Source organism: Mytilus galloprovincialis, chromosome 1 (assembly GCF_965363235.1).
Source record: "Mytilus galloprovincialis chromosome 1, xbMytGall1.hap1.1, whole genome shotgun sequence".
NCBI classification, from domain to species: domain Eukaryota; kingdom Metazoa; phylum Mollusca; class Bivalvia; order Mytilida; family Mytilidae; genus Mytilus; species Mytilus galloprovincialis.
This window is the reverse complement of record NC_134838.1, coordinates 48,634,159-48,654,474: the sequence shown is the minus strand read 5'-3', so window position 1 is coordinate 48,654,474 and position 20,316 is coordinate 48,634,159. Positions and strand designations below refer to the sequence as shown.

Sequence of the window (20,316 nt, the reverse complement as noted above, 5' to 3'; positions counted from 1 at the left end):
AGGAATATTAAGCTTCTCAATGATCAAAATTGGTGTTTGTCAAACTGCTATGTAACCAGTGTAATTTTTCTGACTAAACAGTTGGTTCAAAATTTTTGAAATTTTATCATTTTTGTTAAAGTGTCAAAGTAACTACTTTGACAAAATTTTATGAAAATTAAACGAGCCAAAATAATTTTAGTGAAAGTGTTGGGTACCACCTTAAATTCATATTTTTAACAACACCAGTGATCTAAATGGATATTTCTTCAGGAAATGCTCACTGCAAAATTCAATAAAATGTTTAAAACAGTAAGTTTATAAGTAAATTCATTCTAAACATCTTAACTCTTTGATAATTTTTTGCCTCATCAAATCAAAATTATGTTTTTTTTAAAGACCCATTTCTTCCCAAAAAGGTCTTAATTTCTGTATCAGAATTAAAGTAATTCTATCATGTCATGCTCTATGCTCATTTTGTCATGGGTAGGTACTTATCAATATTTCTGCGTCTCGTTATAACAGTGTTTTAAAGATATTGACAAATAAAATTCCTACCCATGTTAACATGAGCATAGAGCATGATATGAAAGAAATATTTCTTAATTAGCTCATGTCATTTTCATGAAACAGTCAGCTTAGATATAGGAAGATGTGGTGTGAGTGCCAATGAGACAACTCTCCATCCAAATAACAATTTAAAAAAAGTAAATCATTATAGGGCAATGTACGGCCTTCAACACAGAGCCTTGGCTAACACCGAACAACAAGCTATAAAGGGCCCCAAAATTACTAGTGTAAAACCATTCAAACAGGAAAACCAACGGTCTAATTAGCTTATTTAAAAGAGATCATTTTGAAATATGTGTTTCATTCAACTATGTCTGAATATCTACCCTTGTTGAACATACATAAACCAAATAAGAGAAATTTACAAACCAAGTGTTCAGAAGAGTTGCAATCTATGTATAAATTTTCAAGATTTAATTTTCACTTTTAAATTAGCAAATTCACAATTATTATTGATTCTGAAATTTTTTTATCAAATCACTTTAACTTGAACAATATGTAAGTCCTACCTAAGAAATGTAAATATATACATATATGTGAAAACCTTCGATCTGACTTAAGTAATCAATACATATTGAGTAATTAATTTTTGCTCATGTTTCAAAGAAGAATTTCTCACTTTTCAGTCCCTTATGTGGAACAGATGTCAAATAAACCTTCCCATTGGCAAAACTTCACAACCATTATATGTATCAAAAAGTAGCAATTAAAGAAAAATTGTTAATCATATCTGTCATTACATGGACCAGTGTACACTAAATATAGATTTCAATCTCGAGGGGGGACTTTTTCATTAACAAGGACCAAGTCAAACATATGAATCAATATCAGAGAAAATTAGTAACTTTTAATATCATCTGTGTGCACAAACAAACCTAAAACCAACAAGACATGTTACAAAAAGATCATTATACTGATGAATTGATTCTCTTTCTGACATTTCAATGCTAATTGTTGATGTTTTGACATTTTCATGAAGCAAATCAGTATAAAAATTAAACTTTTCTAATAATGATACATTTCCAATTACTTGGATTTTTTTATTCAAGTAGTTTTTTTATCTTTAATGAATGCATAAATACATTTCAAAGCTTTAAAACAAAAACAAAAAACAAAATGTTTGTGGAAACAAGTACTAGTTATAACACCTATAAAAAACATAGAATCATACAAAAATATTTACTTTACATTTTCTCTGGGTATTCTTTTATTTACATTTAATTATGAAAATTTGACCTTTTGATAGATGAATGTTTTTTATGAATGGTGTTTGGTTATACAGCTGTCTTTATACTAGCAATGATGATGAACAATACTGGAATAGTTAATGTCACTGCACAGAATATTAAAAAAGACCAATGAACCTTGATAGGGACTAATTGAGATATCATATTTTCAGATTTTTCTTCAGACATCCATAAAACTAAAAAACTCTTACCTTGAAAGAATTCTTTCCCAAACTTATCTTTAGTATAGGCAAGGCACAGTCAGTGCTTATGAGGGTAAAATACTTGGATTTAAACAATAGAATCAGAGATGAACAAAAGCATACAAAAGTTTCATTGAACAACGATCATTAGTACGGGAGGAGTTTAGTAACCAAACATTTACCCCAATTTTACATGGTAATGTTCATGCTTTGCTAAAAGAAATCCCCCAAAGCATCTATAAATCTTTGGGTTAATGAAAAATATAACTGGAAGATGCATAATACCATTAGATACTACTTGTGTGAAATTTGTAAGAAATCCATTAAAACTGGTATTGCCGAGTTACAGCCTGGTGTAGGTATAGACCAAACAAAAACCAACATATGAATGGACATATAAATCACAACATACTACCACTTGTAGAGGAATCCTGTGTCTGTGCAGCTTGTTATATTGTGCAATGCCTTACAAATTTGTCCTATTTGCAATGTCACACAAATAGAATTGATCTTGTAGTCTTTTAAGTCTTCCAAACGGACAAAAAATGTCAAAATTGTTTAGTTCAATCATAAATTTATAATTGCAATCCCATGATTAACCATATTTAGCTGGTTTTATGAGTTTACAAAATGAAAAGTGATTCCAAAAGTCGAAGGTATACCGATATACTGGACTGTAATGTAATTATGCAAGAGTTAATTAGTAATGCTCAATAAACCTGAGCAAGCAACCAGGAGCTCCTTAAGTTAATTTTTTAATAAACAGCTTCAGATTTGAGGTCAAACAAGACCATTTACAAAATAAAAAGTGCATAACAAATTGAGTTATATCATCTGAATGCTGTTTGAAAATAATTCAGGTACAATTTCTATGCAACTTGTGATCAATTTGACAGTGGTCACTCATGTGATTTCCCCATGGAACAAGTAGACAAAAACATAATTAATTCTGTTCAAAGGCTAAGCCATGCGAGTAGCACCGATTCATGTTGGTTTTTACACTAATATAGAAATTCTGTGCTACATGGTGAGAGAATAATAAACGCTAAAACCAGCCATTGTACATGCCTATAAACAACATAGATCGCTTTATTATGGTTAAACAATCCTATTTTTTCTGTAAACAATATCCCTATGGATTAATCTTCTGCCATGTGAACACAAGAAATAATGATATAGGGTGGGATTTTTCTGCATAATGCAGGCAGAATATTTCTTTCTTTCTTCTGGTATGGAGTTAAACTTTCATTTAGGTTTTTGTGTTCTTTGAAGGAAAGGGAGTGTAAAATGTTCTTAAACTTACATAAAAGTCGATTCAGCACTTTTTATAGAACCGCAAAAATTGAAAATTTTTATGTCATATATTGGTTTCACGTTGGCGTCGTCATCATCCACCGAAGACATTTGGTTTTTGCACTCTAACTTTAGTAAAAATTAACAGAAATCTATGAAATTTAAACACAAGAGTTATGACCATAAAAGGAAAGTTGGGATTGATTTTGGGTGTTATGATCCAAACAGTTTAGGAATTAGGGACCAAAAAGGGCCCAAATAAGCTTTTTTCTTGGTTTTCGCACAATAACTTACAGATATCTATGAAATTTTAACATAAGGTCTATGACCACAAAAGGAAGGTTGGGATTGATTTTGGGAGTTTTGGTCCCAATGAATTAGGGGCTAAAAGGGTCATTAAACTTTGTTTGAATTCATCAAAAAATGAATTACTGGGGTTCTTTGATATGCAAAATCTAACCTTATATTCAGATTCTTAATTTTTGGTCCTGTTTACAAATTGGTCTACATTAAGGTCCAAAGGGTCCAAAATTAAACTTAGCTTGATTTTAACAAAAATTGAATTCTTGGGGTTCTTTGATATGCTAAATCTAAACATGTACATGTACTTAGATTTTTGATTATGGGCCCAGTTTTCAAGTTGGCCCAAATCGGGGTCCAACATTATTATATTAAGTATTGTGCAATAGCAAGAAATTTTCAATTGCACAGTATTGCACAATAGCAAGAAATCTTCAATTGCACAGTATTGTGCAATAGCAAGAAATTTTCAATTGCACAGTATTGCGCAATAGCAAGAAATCTTCAATTGCACAGTAGTGTTCATTTTTTCTCATTTCAGATTTCATAAATAAAAAGAAAATTTCTTCAAACATTTTTTGAGAGGATTAATATTCAACAGCATAGTGAATTTCTCAAAGCAAAAAAAAATTTAAGTTCATTAGACCACATTCATTCTGTGTCAGAAACCTATGCTGTGTCAACTAGTTAATCACAATCCAAATTTAGAGCTGAATCCAGCTTGAATGTTGTGTCCATACTTACCCCAAATTTTCAGGGTTCAACCCCTGCGGTCGTATAAAGCTGTGCCCTGCGGAGCATCTGGTTTCTTGCATAATACAGACAGAACATATTCACAGATAAAAAAACAACTAAATTAAATCAAATGTGCATCAAAATCAGCAAAAGTAAAAGAATCATTTAACCTTCTATTTTTATATACCACATTCAGGGTTTCTACCTTTAGACCTTAAGGTGGTACCTAACACTACAGGGAGATAACTCTGTAAAACCAGCAGAACGTTTTAATGACGTTGTGTTCTTAAGGGAATATTAAGCTTCTCAATGATCAAAATGAGTGTTTGTCAAACTGCTATATAACCAGTGTAATTTTTCCGATTAAACAGTTGGTTCATTTTTTTAAATTTTTTTATATTTTTGTCAAAGGGTCAAAGTAAATATTTTGTCAAAATTTTGAGAATCAGGTGTTAGGTACCACCTTAATGTACATCCTAACAAAAGCAAACATTTGACAGTCAAAGGTATCTCGCTCACTGTAGGCAAAGTGTAACCTTTGAACACCCATTTACTTTCCTTAAGTCAGGGACAAAAACAACAGCAACTGACCAAATAGTATTAAGCGTGACAAAAGGTTATGTTCAATTGATATTTTTAGCAATAATGCATAAATTTTGTACTTCAGGATGTTGGAATTGAAGCCATAATTACAGTATTCAATATAACTTACCAATAATGACCAAGAAAGGCTATCATTAACTGGCCAATAAAGGCAATTTAAGTCAATATTTATCAAAAACCAAGACACGCAAGACCTTGAAACACTTATCAACTCAAAGAGGTGGTAGTGGGATGTATAATTATCTTAGATTAACTCTGATAGTATCACTATACATTCAAAGAGCTCACTAACACAGATTTCAAAGTCCTGCATGTATTTCAGCAATGTCATTTCCACATATATATACTTGTTGATTATAGGGATTCATTTTGTCCTGTGACTTTCTATCTTCTCAAATATATAAACAAAATTTATCAAAGTAAGCATTTATGCTTCAATACATATACCGGTATATCAGAAATGAATTTTCAGTTACATAAATAAAAATAACTTCCTTCATTTCTAACAGGTTCAAAATGGAAAACATTCTTTTAGAGATCAAACATATGGACTATGACAGACTGTTAGAAAATAAAGGCAGTTGCAAGAACTGTGATGAAGTCCTATTTTAAACACAACAAAATATGGGCCATTAACAATTAAACTGTATGAACAAAATATCATTTGGTGAATTACCACGAAAGAGAAAAAAACTAGAGGCTCTCAAGAGCCTGTATCGCTCACCTGACTCTACTTGGGTTTTTGAAATCATATAAAAACAGATAAAATTTGGCTACAAAGTAACAACACTTGGCCAGCACCTCATAAAGAAAGGACTATTCATGCTATGTTTGATTTCATTCAATTCCGTGGTTCTATAGAAGAAGACTTTTGTATGCATTTCCCATAGGGTCCTATGTTAAACTAAGCCCCCTGCTGGAAGCTATCTTGGATGATGGATCGGAGACAAAGTAACAACACTTGCTCAGCATCTCATAAGGAACATTCATGCTATGTTTGGTTTCATTCCATTCAGTGGTTCTCTAAAAGATGTTATTTGTATGCATTTCCCATAGGGTCCTATGTTAAACTAAGTCCCCCCGCTGGCGGCCATCTTGGATTATGGATCAGCTACAAAGTAACAACACTTGGTCAGCACTTCATAAGGAACATTCATGCCATGTTTGGTTTCATTCCATTTAGTGGTTCTCTAAAAGAAGTCATTTGTATGAATTTCCCATAGGGTCCTATGTTAAACTAAGTCCCCCACTGGAGGCCATCTTGGATGATGGATCGGCTACAAAGTAACAACACTTGGTCAGTACCTCATAAGGAACATTTATGCCATGTTTGGTTTCATTCCATTCAGTGGTTCTCTAGAAGAAGTCATTTGTATGCATTTCCCATAGGGTCCTATGTTAAACCAAGTCCCCCGCTGGTGGCCATCTTGATGATGGTTCGGCTACAAAGTAACTACACTTGGTCAGCACCTCATAAGGAAAATTCATGCCATGTTTGGTTTCATTCCATTCAGTGGTTCTCTAGAAGAAGTCATTTGTATGCATTTCCCATAGGGTCCTATGTTAAACTAAGTCCCCCGCTGGCGGCCATCTTGGATGATGGATAGGCTACAAAGTAACAACACTTGGTCAGCACCTCATAAGGAACATTCATGCCATGTTTGGTTTAATTCCATTCAGTGGTTCCCTAGAAGAAGTTCAAAATGTAAAAAGTTAACGATGACGACGGACGATGACGACGGACGACAGACGACGGACGCCAAGTGATGAGAAAAGTGAGCTAAAAACCAAAACACAAAGTACAATGTATATATATTTATATATGTTATGTTCAAGCATGTGCTTCTTCCTTAATTTCTACACAAGAAAAAAACTTTTCAGTTGCATTCTCAATATTACACAATCAACAAAGAATAATTTGACTTATCTTAATTTTTTAGATATACAGATTAAAGCCTTATGTATAAAAGAAGCCTAGACATCTTCCATGTTATAAGTTGCAACTTCTGTCTAAAAAAGGTAAATAATGTTATTTTTTGTATACAAGTTATTCAAATTATCAGCAGTACTGATTCATGGGTTTGAAGAGCTTTGGTATTAAGCATGGGTAGATATCAAATAGTTATGGCTTTTAAAAATGATGAAATTCATATTTGGTGGTGAAATCAAATTGTGTTATAGATACATTTTTGAAAACTTTTGAAACAAAAGCATCGAACAATTATAACTGAAATCTAAGAATTCAAACTCATAATTTCAAATTTGACTTTTGAATGAATTTTTTCATTGATGATGGTTCTGGTGTCATTTACAATTTGGTAATTGCAGAATAAATAGGTGCATAGAAAAATGAAAAACAGTTTTGTTTGTTCAATTGTTGGTGGAAGTTTTAACAGAAGTTTTTGAAAGGTCAGAAACAAATCTGAATTCACTTTTTTTATTGTCTGCAAAATGGTCTACCTGAGTCTGTTAAAATTAATATACAACCTATGTTTAGCTGTTCTTTAAAAAATTAAATTCTTTAACAGAAAATAATAATTATTTATCTATTGTAAATTCAAAAAGAAATATGAAACTGAGCCTTATTTACTTAAAGAGAATAACTTTGAAATAAGGTAAAAAATTACTAAATTAAGTGTATTGAGTGACCATATTTTGGAAAGTGAAAGGGGTAGATACAAAAATATAAAAAGGGAAGAACGTTTATGTCAACATTGTTGTCTAAATAAAATAGATGACGAAGAACATTTTTTATTTACATGTACAAAAAAATAAAGATTTGAGATTTGAATTTTTGCAGAAAGTTAGAAATATCTATTCCGATATAGATAATATGGATAAATTTGGATAAATTGGTTTTATGTCTTTCGTGTCCGTCAATTATGCAGTATGCTGCTCCATTCGCTAAAAAGTCATGGTCACTGAGGAGAGTGCATGATAGATAAAATATGTATATAATGTTTTGTTCTTTTGTAGTTGTTTTTTTGTATGATGTATTGTAAAATTATTATGTTGATTTATGTATGCCTTCAACCCATATTGGTAAAAATGTGCATTTATTCAATAAACATAAACACTCTAATTGTTCGGACGGAAACAGGGTTGAAATAGAACAAAAGAATCGAAGCTCTTTGTTAGAGAAGGCGATAAATGCTTACTGTAATGTTTACTATAGTAACAAAAGATTTAAAAGTTAATAATAGAAACAAATAAAATGACAATTTTCTTCTCAATTATGAAGTGTTCTATTATAAAAACACCATTTGCATAAGGTTTCAATTTATCTATTACATAGTTAAGCAGAACAATAAGATATCAAGTCGACGATATGGGTATCTGTCAAGTTGGATGTAGAAAATGCATAACCTCAGATTTTTTTTTAATAAATTACCACAGATGGAGAACATATCAATCTATTACTTCAGTAATGTTCTTGTCTGCCCTTCCATTCTGTGACTCAAGGAAAAAATCTAAAAAAAATTGGGTAACAATTGTATCGAAAAGGGAAAATCGAGTGCACCTTTTTATGTTAGGGCGTGTTTGAGTTGAATATTTTGTCTTGAAAACGTACAAAGCAAGAATATTTGATACATCATCTCGCTTCAGATTCTATCATTTTTATATATCAAACCTACAGGTTAACTATAACATAAAAAAATCACAGTACTACGTAAAAGATGAAATATATGGGTCAAGTGAAATACCTATCTAATGAATCATAAAAACAGAGTAGGTGTATTCGAATAGCTATTTTTTTTACTAAAAGTACTATTATGAAAATGCATATCTTCGAAAAAAAAAAATAAATTTGTGTGTGATAACTTAAGGTTTATAGCCTTCAACCACTAAAAAAATCTAGTCTGCCCTTCCATGAAATATTTAATTAGAATTTTTTTAAATGTTTATGAATTTTCAAAAATTCCACCTAACAACTGATTAGACAATAGTTTTAAGTTAAATAAATGCAGACAAGATCATTAACTGATGCTCATTAGCTAGTAGATACATTTGTCTTTTAAAATACAACTGACATATAAGGATCGTAATGGTGCTTTGTGGATAAATTTATCAGGTTTCAAGAGCATATTTGGCAGCCTGTGATCCCTACAATGGCTTCCATTTTTATGATTGTGAAAATTAACTGGCGTAATGGGGAGATAATTTTGACAAAGTAGAATCCTGACTGTGTTTAAACAGTGATAACAGACAAAATTAACAATGGGTCTATCACAGCAGGTGACTCATGGCCTTGTAAAACTCGTTTTTTTAACATAATTCATTTAAAATAACTTTAAGTAATTTTCTGCACCTTTCCAGAAAAAAAATCAGTAAGTCAAATATTAGTAAACTTTTCCTCATCTGTTCAGCAAACTCCCAAACATCTGTAGTAAACAAGGAGCAAGTGCGATTACCAAACCTCACGATTTTAATATTGGTTTTAACCGATTCTCATTAAGATATTTATAATCTGATATCTACCAACTACTGTGTTTATCAGCTGCTATTTTCTACATGTTTCATTTTCAATTTTATTTTGCCAAAGATTATATAATTCTGTGAAATCATTTCTGTTGAAAGACAAAGATCAAGTGAAGATGACACAAACTCAATCTTCTTTGGCATCGATTATTACCAATAGCTTTGTCAATATCTGATAATTAATTGTTATTCGTTGTTGTAACCATTGATTACTTTGAAACTTTAAAGAAAATATACAAGTTGTGCATACCAATTGTGTTTTTAAAAATAATTTGTCACAGTACAAATATTTTAAGTAAGAAAAGTAAATTCTTTAATTTTAGAAACAGCCACTTATTCAAGAAAACATTTTTTTTTTGTTTTAAAAGTTATTCACAATTTTTCTATTTTTGATAATGGTTTAAATACAAAATCATGACTGTAATGTTAACTGGCAGAAAAACTAAGTCTATTTATAAGTAAAATATGGATAAACAGAATATTTTATTCTGAACAATACCTTTAGTTCTTATGATCGTAAACAAGCTTTTGTCCAAGTTTGGTAGAAATCCAATATACTGGTAGATAATTAAGAAAGTTTTTAAAATTTTAACAAGAGTGAATATTTGTGGACACACCGGGAGCTGCCACTTATTATAACAGACCTGGATCACTATATCTCACTTTAGCAACAAAATTCTCACTCGACAAAATTGAACCATTATAAGTAAGCAAGATAGTGGGCATCAGTATACTCTCAATAACTGCCTTTTCAAATTCAAATTTGGGGTAAAAGTCTTCATCTTTTAAAGCTGTACATAGACATACAGAAGCATTCCATTATAGATTAATAACTTCCCAAAGGTGGGCTTTCTGATAGCTGATTTTTTACAAGTTTATCAATTTTATTGCACTAATTACTTTATCTTTCTCCTAGTTATAAGCAGTTATTTCCCTTCAGAATTATCATTATTAATTTTTCAAAAGAGTAAACATACATTAAAGTGTTACTAAATCAATTATGAAACAATGGCGAACACTTACTGATCAAATTTTGCGTTATATTAATCAAAATAATAATTAAATGTAACATCAATGTAGGAAAATAATATGACTCCAACATGAAAACAATGAAATATATTATAAAGAAGTCAATATTTTTCAACAATTATTAATTAATTCCAATATTATAGATAGGATTTTTTTCTTGCACTATATGTCTAAGTATTCTTATATAAGCTTTAGGTTATCTTGTAATCAAGATGCCTAAATAATGTCAACCAGCAATAGGTTCTCACTATGACGTAATAACAAAAGCAATGAAAATGCACAAATTCAAAAGTTGTCTTTACAGTGTATATTTTTTGGAAGCCTTGCTTTACACACCAATATTTCTACATTCTAAACAAATGTATTCAAGGGAAACAAGTCTTGAAAAAACTTGAAACACTGGAGTTGGTTTCACAATAAAACTTATGACAAAGATTTATCCTAAGTATACTGAATTGTTCATGACTTACGATCAATCTTAAACATATTTTTTTTGTGAAACCGATTCCTGTTCCCTAAAATACTTGGGAATATGCATACTAAAGCAGAAGTAGAATTTAACTAGTTTAGATTTTTAGAATTCCAATACCGTTTCCATAGGTTTCAGACTTCCTGCTATAAAAATTTAATCCTATTGACTCAGAAACATTCTAAAAGTACATCTAAGAGAGGATTATCATCAAATAAAATGAGGCAAAAAATGGATATTTCATTTGAAAAAAAAACAAAATCTTTATCCTACAGTCCCAAAGTGCCCTTAAATTATGCCAACTTTGAATACAGGGTTAAAAGTATCCAAAAAAACTTATACAATATACACATAACAATACAAAACAATGTTTTACATCCTATTTTTTAAATGTGAAAATTTGTTATCTAAATATAATAACTTCAAAAAATTAATCTTCAATCAATTACCAGTAATTCAGATTCAGGATTTAATAAGAGCACTTTAGAGTTAATGGGAATTTAGGAAAACCGATGAAAATATGAATTAATTAATCAGATTTCAGTACAAATTTTAATGGAAATGCACTACAATTTTCTTTTAAATTTGTGATTATTAGCTGATCAATTGTTGACTGCATAATGTCCAGTGGCAAATATTTCATGCATATTCAGAATGAAAATAAAATCAGAATATTCAATATTGCTACAATCTGAAAGATGTTGGACAATTTTGACAACCAAGAATAAGAGGAAGGTGTTAGTGGGTAAGACAGGTCATCCTATGACCACATGATGGAGTGCAGATTTGGTTTATAGAACATATAGAGAGTTGGGAATTGTTATCATAATAGTGCAATGTACAAACAAGATCCTAAAGCAGGCGGACAAGACAGTTAATTTCCTATATTTGTGACTTCCTGTTGTTTTTCCAAGTCTTCGATGAGTTGTTTATTAGTTAAGTGAAATAGTATACATCATTCTGCAAATGCCTTTCCGTTATAAATGTGGCATTGGGTTGCTGTTAGTAGACAAATACCTCACATCTCATTTTATTCATATTACAGTCTACTACATTTCCTACAGAAATAGATGAATGAGACAACAGTAGAACATAAATATGACTGGAACCAATGATTGTCCCTAAAGGTTCAATAACTCCTAGTATGGGACAAAACACATTTTTGTATGGCACTGAAAACTAAATGTTCAATGAGATAAGATTTGACTGGCATTTTCAATATAAGTTTGGAAGTTTAACAACAACATTATGGTTTTTTTTTTCTTCAAAAGTATTGACTGAAATGAAAGGGTACTTAAAAATTAATACACAAGAAAATAAATGAATCCATGGTATAATATATTCTCTTGAATAATGAACATTATATTTTAAATGTAACATAAGATTCTAACATTAACATCTGTATTGACAAATATATTATTTCTGTTTTGATTACAGATTATCAATTAAAACCCATCAACTCTCAAAAATAAGAAAAATAATTCTTGTGTATACTCTATGATATATTGACATTTCTGTCAAGAGCGTGCAGATATCACAAGCCAATTTTAATGAAAATCAATTTAACCAATCAAAGTTTATAGCTACATCTCAAGTATCCTGTAAACAAGTCCATATTTGGTACATATCACCTTCGTAGAAGTTATATTTCCATGTTTGTTTTCTTTTATTAAATACAATCAATGTGTACTTCTGCAAAAGAAAACAAGGGCGACATGGAGTTTCAGTAATCTTGCAAATCAAAATAACCCTAATATCATCTTTATCATCTATGACTATAAATGAAATTAATTTCTCAGTAAGGATATATTAAGGTTCAAATCCTAAGCGTTCTGAGTAGTCCACACCACAGGTAATTTTTGGTACTTTAACATTACCTCCGAAAAACAAAAAAGACATTTAAAGAATGAAATTTTAGATTTTGCTCCTACTTGTATATTTTTTTCAGAAAATAGTAATACTTATTATGTCCTACACCTGATAAAACCTTGATTTTTTGGCATGCCAACATTTTTTTTCATTTAGTTGACCACATATACAGTTACAATTACATATAATTTGACCTTTATGAAAAAAATCCTTTTTCACTTTCTATCATGTATCTGAGATATATGACTGTGGTTTTTTGTAAGTTTATTTTTATGTGTGACATCTGATAACTAATGATGTAACAATTTCCAAGATTAACAAGTATGATCACAAAAAACAAATTTGACTTTTATCATATTAGACTTATCAGTGTCTTTACAGTATAAATTACATCTTATTTCCCTAATAAAGTCTAACAAAGCTATTTATGTTTACATTATGGGGGTGGAAGAAATCAAATTTGAGTTCTAGTGGCCTTAATGAAGAATCCAATGATTCAGGCTTTGTCACTTAGAAAACTATTATAATGCCAAGTAAAAACAGACTAACCGAAGATATTTATCACTACTGGCATTACACCCCACATAGAGTCAAATTCATTTACTTTGTTGACTCAATTGGAATTTGTCAACTGTCACTTCCATGAGGACATTAAGAAACATAATAGAATTGGCACTAAACTTTGATTCCTTTCTGATCAATAAATTCATTCCTCCCCAATCTCAATGATTCACAGAATATACATTTGCAAAAAAATATGTTTTACCAATTAAAAGCAGGCTTAAATCTCCTTTCTCAGTCACTAACATCCACACACCATTGACAGAACTCTTCACAAAAAGCCAGCAGACATGTAACAACTTTCATGCTGCAAAATATAAAAAAGAAAACATGTATAAAAATTTGATATTCAAATAAGTGCTTGTTACCTTTTTCTTTGACTTTCTTACTTAAAAATTTTTCGAGTAAAGAAAATTATAAAAAAAAAATTTCAAGTCCTTTTTTAAAACAAATTTAGTTGCGATTTGTAATCAGATTATTTTACAATCTCCAACTCCAATCAGGCATGCTGAAGATTGTATTAAAACCAACAGTAATGCCATAAGAAAGATAAGTCATGCTGCTGGTTTTTAGGGCAACTACCTAATTATCAATTCTAGCACAAATTTTCTGATACTGTTTTGTGGTGTGAATATGTTGCCATCAGTAAACAGTGTAGTGTTGATACAAAAATTGTGTGAATAATAAAACAAGTTTTTTAACTTCAGAATATTTTTTTTTTTCAAACCTGACCAATGCAAATGTAGATTACTTAAACTTTATACAATAGAAGGACATTGTATCCTTTGTTTAATAAGTCAGAACAATTGTATATCAATTTCTGTTAAAAATGTCTGATTGTCAGTGTGAAGTAGTCATTATCACAAGGTTATTCAGGACAAACATTTTTCAAAAACACAAGTCTTGATTGAATGAAACATGACAACATTCAAAATAAATCACAGAAACCGGAAAAGAAGTAAAGCTTTATCAAGAGAAGTTTATTACATCATGACTTGAGTTATTACTCTTCAATGATAAATTGTTCAATAATGGATAAAAGAGATTGTCAATTGATTACACCACAATAAATACTGACCGGCCAAAATACATCACTTATGGACTGAAGTGGACACATATGTTCTGTCAGTGCTATATGAGTACAATTCCTGAGTGTTATCTATCAGTACAAGACCGATCAAGTCTTATCCTGACAATCAAATAAAATTATTGACTTCAATCAGCTAATATTTTCATGTCAATGAAAGTTGTATGAGAGGTCTAGTATTTACTTTTCCTTGTTTGCATAACTTCCTAACCTAATCAAGTCTTTATAGATTTCTGCACTCTGACTCAATACTCTGTCAAATGAGCAAACATCTTAGTGTAAGCTTTTTGTAAGAATCAAGAGAAGGAAATTTTTACTTTTGTTTGGTATCTATTAAATCCAATCGTAACTACTCGGCCATTCTCGCTACGCAGTACAATAGCCTCGTATGCACTACGGAGAAATTCTTCTTAAATTGTTGGCCGGAATTGTAGTGATCCGCGACACAAAGAAGTTCTATCCTCCAGGTGGCGCTATAATTTGGTTACATATCACAGAGTAATCAAGAACTTTAACTCTGCCAAATATTTTGGCGCGAAAGAAGGAGCAAAGTAAATAAGTAATGGTAAAAAATTTGTACCATTCCAGTCGAAAAAATATAAAATTCAATCGGATCGGAAAATTTTCCGGACAGGAGCAAGTTAAATCAGTAGTGGTAAAAAAAATGTACCAGTCCAGTCGAAAAAATATAATTTTGAATCGAATCGGAAAATTTTCCGGACAATGATTCCTCCGCCTAATGCATACGAGGTTATTTCTTCGTGCAACCAGAAAGGCCGAGTTGTTCCGATTGCTATTAAATCAAGACAGTTATAGTCCTTTAACCCCTGGTTTTTGGACGAGTTTGTGAATCTCAGTCTTTATTTTTCTATGTTGTTTTTTGTATACTGTTATTTTTGGTCTTTTTCATTTTTTACCCTGAATTCTACCCTAACTTTCTGTATGTTTGGAGTGAGCTGTTGACCTTGATTTTCTGTATGTTTGGAGTGAGCTGTTGACCTTGACTTTTTGTATGTTTGGAGTGAGCTGTTGACCTTGACTTTCTGTATGTTTGGAGTGAGCTGTTGACCTTGACTTTCTGTATGTTTGGAGTGAGATGTTGACCAGGACTTTCTGCATGTTCAGAGTAAGCTGTAGACCCTGACTTTCTGCATGTTTGGAGTGAGCTGTTGACCTTGACTTTCTGTATTTAAAGAGTAAGCTGTTGACCTTGACTTTCTGTATGTTAGGAGTAAGCTGTTCCCCTTGACTCTCTGTATGTTTGGAGTAAGCTGTAGACCCTGACTTTCTGCATGTTTGCAGTGAGCTGTTCCCCTTGACTTTCTGTATGTTAGGAGTAAGCTGCTGACCCTGACTTTCTGTATGTTTGGAGTAGGCTGTTGACCTTGACTCTGTATGTTAGGAGTAAGCTGTTGACTCTGCTTATTTGTTTGGAGTAAGCTGTTGAGCCTATCTCTCTGTTTATTTAGAGTTCTGCATATTAAGAGTTCATTATCAATCCTGACTGTCTGCATATTTTGAATAAGTCATTAACCCTGAGCATTTGTATGCTCAGATTATTTATCTAACCTAAGCTTTTAAATGTTAAGATTGCATATTTCAAACAAGAGTATTATATTCAATTTAAGTCTGATAACAACAAATATAGAAAAGCAATTAATTGGATTAAATATTCAATTTCTCTCAATATTGAACTAATATACTTCCTTTTTATTTCTTAGAAATATACAAGACTTAATTTCTTTTTTTTTTCTAGAAAAAAATTTCCAATTTAAAAGCTTAATGTACTTTGTTCATTTCTTTTTAATAACTTAAAAGCAAAGTCTTTTTCTTACAAATTGATGGAATATCATGTTAATCCAGACATCCATGCAGTCCTTATTGTCAGTTTGAGGAAATTGTTCTTAATGCTAACATGACATTATTGTCTTTTGAAAAAAAACTGCAAACCATACTGAACAATGACCTTTTAAAGATAAACTCATAGATATAATCAATTTACTTACAAACAAAATTTTAGTTGTCAAATGAATACAGTAGAGACACTGGTGAAAGCAAGTTATCAAATACCTGAGATCACCCTAAATTTTTTGAAGGGTTTGTGTTGTTCATTCTTTGGTTTTCTGTGTTGTATTTTGTTAACTTCTGATTGTCTTTTGGTAGTACATGTACAATTGACCTTATCATACCTTCTCTTGTTCTTACTTTCCCCTAATTTGGCTGTGTGAACTAATGAAAAGTCAACCATATCTTGTGAGAAGGAACACAATCTTTTCTAAGTCCCTGAAAAAGAAAGATAAGTTGGTATATATGTTTAAAATTAAATTCAGAAACAGACTTTACCACTGTATCACTATGCTGTATGACACTATACTTAGGAGATAACTGTATTGTATTTCAAGCTCCGACAGCATCAATTGGGGATTTGATGGTCGCAAATTAAGTTTACTGGCGACGCGTTAGAGGAGACTACTAAAACGCGTTAGAGGAGACAGTAAACGGGTATTTGCTATCATCAAATCCCCAATTGATGCCGTCGGAGCTTAAAAAACAATATTGTTATCTCCATTCTAATGAAACTGACAGAAAATAACGTTAAAACATGTATTTAAAATCTGTCATATGCCGTCTGGGCTTGCGAGTACGTCCCATAGCATCAATTGATGCCATGTAAAAAGTGACCTTATCCAATCAAAATGAACGTTACAAACGTTGTTGCATTAGAATTCTCCATTGACATTCTTGTAAGTTGAAATCTAGATATTTACACCCTCTCCAAGCCTCACATTTTAAATTTTACAATTTATCACACTCATTACAGTGATAGAATCTATCGATATTTATATAATTTTTATCAATGTAAACCACATTTTCTATCAGAAATCAAGCAATTCACTATATAAAAACTGACACAGTTACTTTTATTGGTTGATCACCCAAGGAAAAGGAATGAGGTTATTTTAATCTAGAAATAAGCGTAATGACCAGATCATCAACAGACCATTTTTCACTTTTTAATGTTTTCAGAAGTGCCTCTTCAAGTTACGGCAAGTCCCCAAATGATATATCTAAAACCCAGCGGTAATTTGTCTTTGTTGTTAATACAGTCTGAATCCAGTCTAGGGATTTAGCATAGAAAATTTCAAGACAATTTATTATCTAAAGATATTAAGTCTTATACTGCTATGATTTAATTGTAATCAATTTTCCTTTACGAGAATAATTTGCAACCAAGTTTCCACATCTACATACCAAGATCACTATTTCTACAATAGTCTTGAATAGGTGTCTTGATTTCAATATTCATGATACTTCTTCAAACACATTCAATATAATCTGCTTAAAATACCTATCCTGTGTCCTCACTTTGCAGACAATATGATATTAACTTTTTTTTTTGCAATCGTTGCATACACCAATGAAATTATTCCTTTCAAAGTTTTGAAGGTATGTCACTAATAGCAAATTCTGAGGATTCGAAAAAGATATTTAGAATGGTTCTGTATTTAATCAGATTGTATAAAATAGATTCACAGTCAACAACATGTTTTACATAGATATTGTTTAATACTGATTTTTTGTATTTTAAAATGAACACACGTAAAAATGGGTGATACCAAAACATGACGATTTTGAGAAGAAATATTAACCAGAAGTTTAAATTCAATTCTAATTTTTTAAAACAAAACAATATGAAGATCACAAGTTGTTCTGTAATATTAAGCACAAAACTGTTAATGTGAGAGTCTTGGAAAGTAGAAGTAAACGTATAGTCAATGTAGAGGTCATAAGATGGATTGAAGTTATCTGTTTCCAAAAATCATCAATACAAATCCAACTTCAAATGGATTTAGCATAAAGAAATCCTTATCAGTCAGAGGAAAAAATGCAAAAAATATAGGTATTGAGAGAATGCAAGACCATAAATGTACATCAGTTTATTATTGAAAACAACATCAACCAGATGCTCCGCAGGGCGTAGCTTTATACGACCGCAGAGGTTGAACCCTGAACGGTTGGGGCAAGTATGGACACAACATTCAAGCTGGATTCAGCTCTAAATTTGGATTGTGATTAAATAGTTGACCCAGCATAGGTTTCTGACACAGAATGAATGTGTTCTAATGAACTTAAAATTTTTGTTTTCTCTTAGAGCAATTCACTATGCTGTTGAATATTAATCCTCTCAAAAAAATGTTTGAAGAAATTTTCTTTTTTATTTATGAAATTTCAAATGAGAAAAATTGAACCCAATTTTTTTAATCACATCCCCCTTTCCCTTATTCCAAAACGGATCTCAATTAAAATTTCTAATGGAGTTTGCAACAATAACTACTCATTTAAATACATCATAAAATATTAAGATGTAAAAAAACTGCTTGTTATCACTGAATGGTAAAGATTATTTTAATTTATCAGTTGGTAGTAAAAAGTGAATATACATTGTATATTGTATATAACAAAGATTTAAGTTGATTCTGGACAAAGAAAGATAACTCCAATTAAAAAAAAATCTTGCTATTGCACAATATTTTGCAATTAGATATTTCTTGCTTACTATTCTGGACAAAGAAAGATAACTCTAATTAAAAAAAAATTTGCTATTTCACAATATTGTGCAGTTAGATATTTCTTGCCATTGCGCAATACTGTGCAATTGAATAGACTTGCTATTGCACATTACTTAATATAATAATTTTAGATCCTGATTTGGACCAACTTGAAAACTGGGCCCATAATAAAAAATCTAAGTACATTTTTGGATTCAGCATATCAAAGAACCCCAAGATTTCAATTTTTGTTAAAATCAGACTAAGTTTAATTTTGGACCCTTTGGACTTTAGTGTAGACCAATTTGAAAACAGGACCAAAAATGAAGAATCTACATACACAGTTAGATTTGGTATATCAAAGAACCCCATTTATTCAATTTTTGATGAAATCAAACAAAGTTTAATTTTGGACCCCGATTTGGACCAACTTGAAAACTGGGCCAATAATCAAGAATCTAAGTACATTTTTAGATTCAGCATATCAAAGAACCTAACTGATTCATTTTTTGTCAAAATCAAACTAAGTTTAATTTTGGACACTTTGGACCTTAATGTAGACCAATTTGAAAACGGGACCAAAAGTTAAGAATCTACATACACAGTCATGACAGTTAGATTCGGCATATCAAAGAACCCCAATTATTCAATTTGGATGAAATCAAACAAAGTTGAATTTTGGACCCTTTGGGCCCCTTATTCTGTTGGGACCAAAACTCCCAAAATCAATACTAACCTTCCTTTTATGGTCATAAACCTTGTGTTTAAATTTCATAGATTTCTATTTACTTATACTAACGTTATGGTGCGAAAACCAAGAAAAATGCTTATTTGGGTCCCTTTTTGGCCCCTCATTCCTAAACTGTTGGGACCTAAACTCCCAAAATCAATACCAACCTTCCTTTTGTAGTCATTAACATTGTGTTTAAATTTCATTGATTTCTATTTACTTAAACTAAAGTTATTGTGCGAAAACCAAGAATAATGCTTATTTGGGCCCTTTTTTGGCCCCTAATTCCTAAACTGTTGAAACCAAAACTCCCAAAATCAATCCCAACCGTTCTTTTGTGGTCATAAACCTTGTGTCAAAATTTCATAGATTTCTATTAACTTAAACTAAAGTTATAGTGCGAAAACCAAGAAAATGCTTATTTGGGCCCTTTTTGGCCCCTAATTCCTAAAATGTTGGGACCAAAACTCCCAAAATCAATACCAACCTTCCTTTTGTGGTCATAAACCTTGTGTTAAAATTTCATAGATTTCCATTCACTTTTACTAAAGTTAGAGTGCGAAAACTAAAAGTATTCGGACGACGACGACGACGACGACGACGCAAACGTGATAGCAATATATAAATTTTGCG

The 20,316-nt window shown here is 31.2% G+C and overlaps 1 protein-coding gene and 1 long non-coding RNA gene across 10 annotated transcripts in view; both read right to left on the bottom strand.

Annotated features, from left to right (window-relative positions):
- The window catches only part of LOC143076721 (protein MON2 homolog), a 293,055-nt gene that overhangs the window by 164,401 nt on the left and 108,338 nt on the right, over window positions 1-20,316 (bottom strand). The window lies entirely within an intron of this gene.
- The window catches only part of LOC143076815 (uncharacterized), a 151,421-nt gene that overhangs the window by 114,140 nt on the left and 16,965 nt on the right, over window positions 1-20,316 (bottom strand). Inside the window, exons 4-5 of the long non-coding RNA XR_012978795.1 lie at window positions 16,593-16,686; window positions 13,522-13,623 (exon numbers count right to left, since the gene is read on the bottom strand). This is a non-coding gene — a long non-coding RNA (uncharacterized LOC143076815). The remainder of the gene's footprint in view (window positions 1-13,521; window positions 13,624-16,592; window positions 16,687-20,316) is intronic.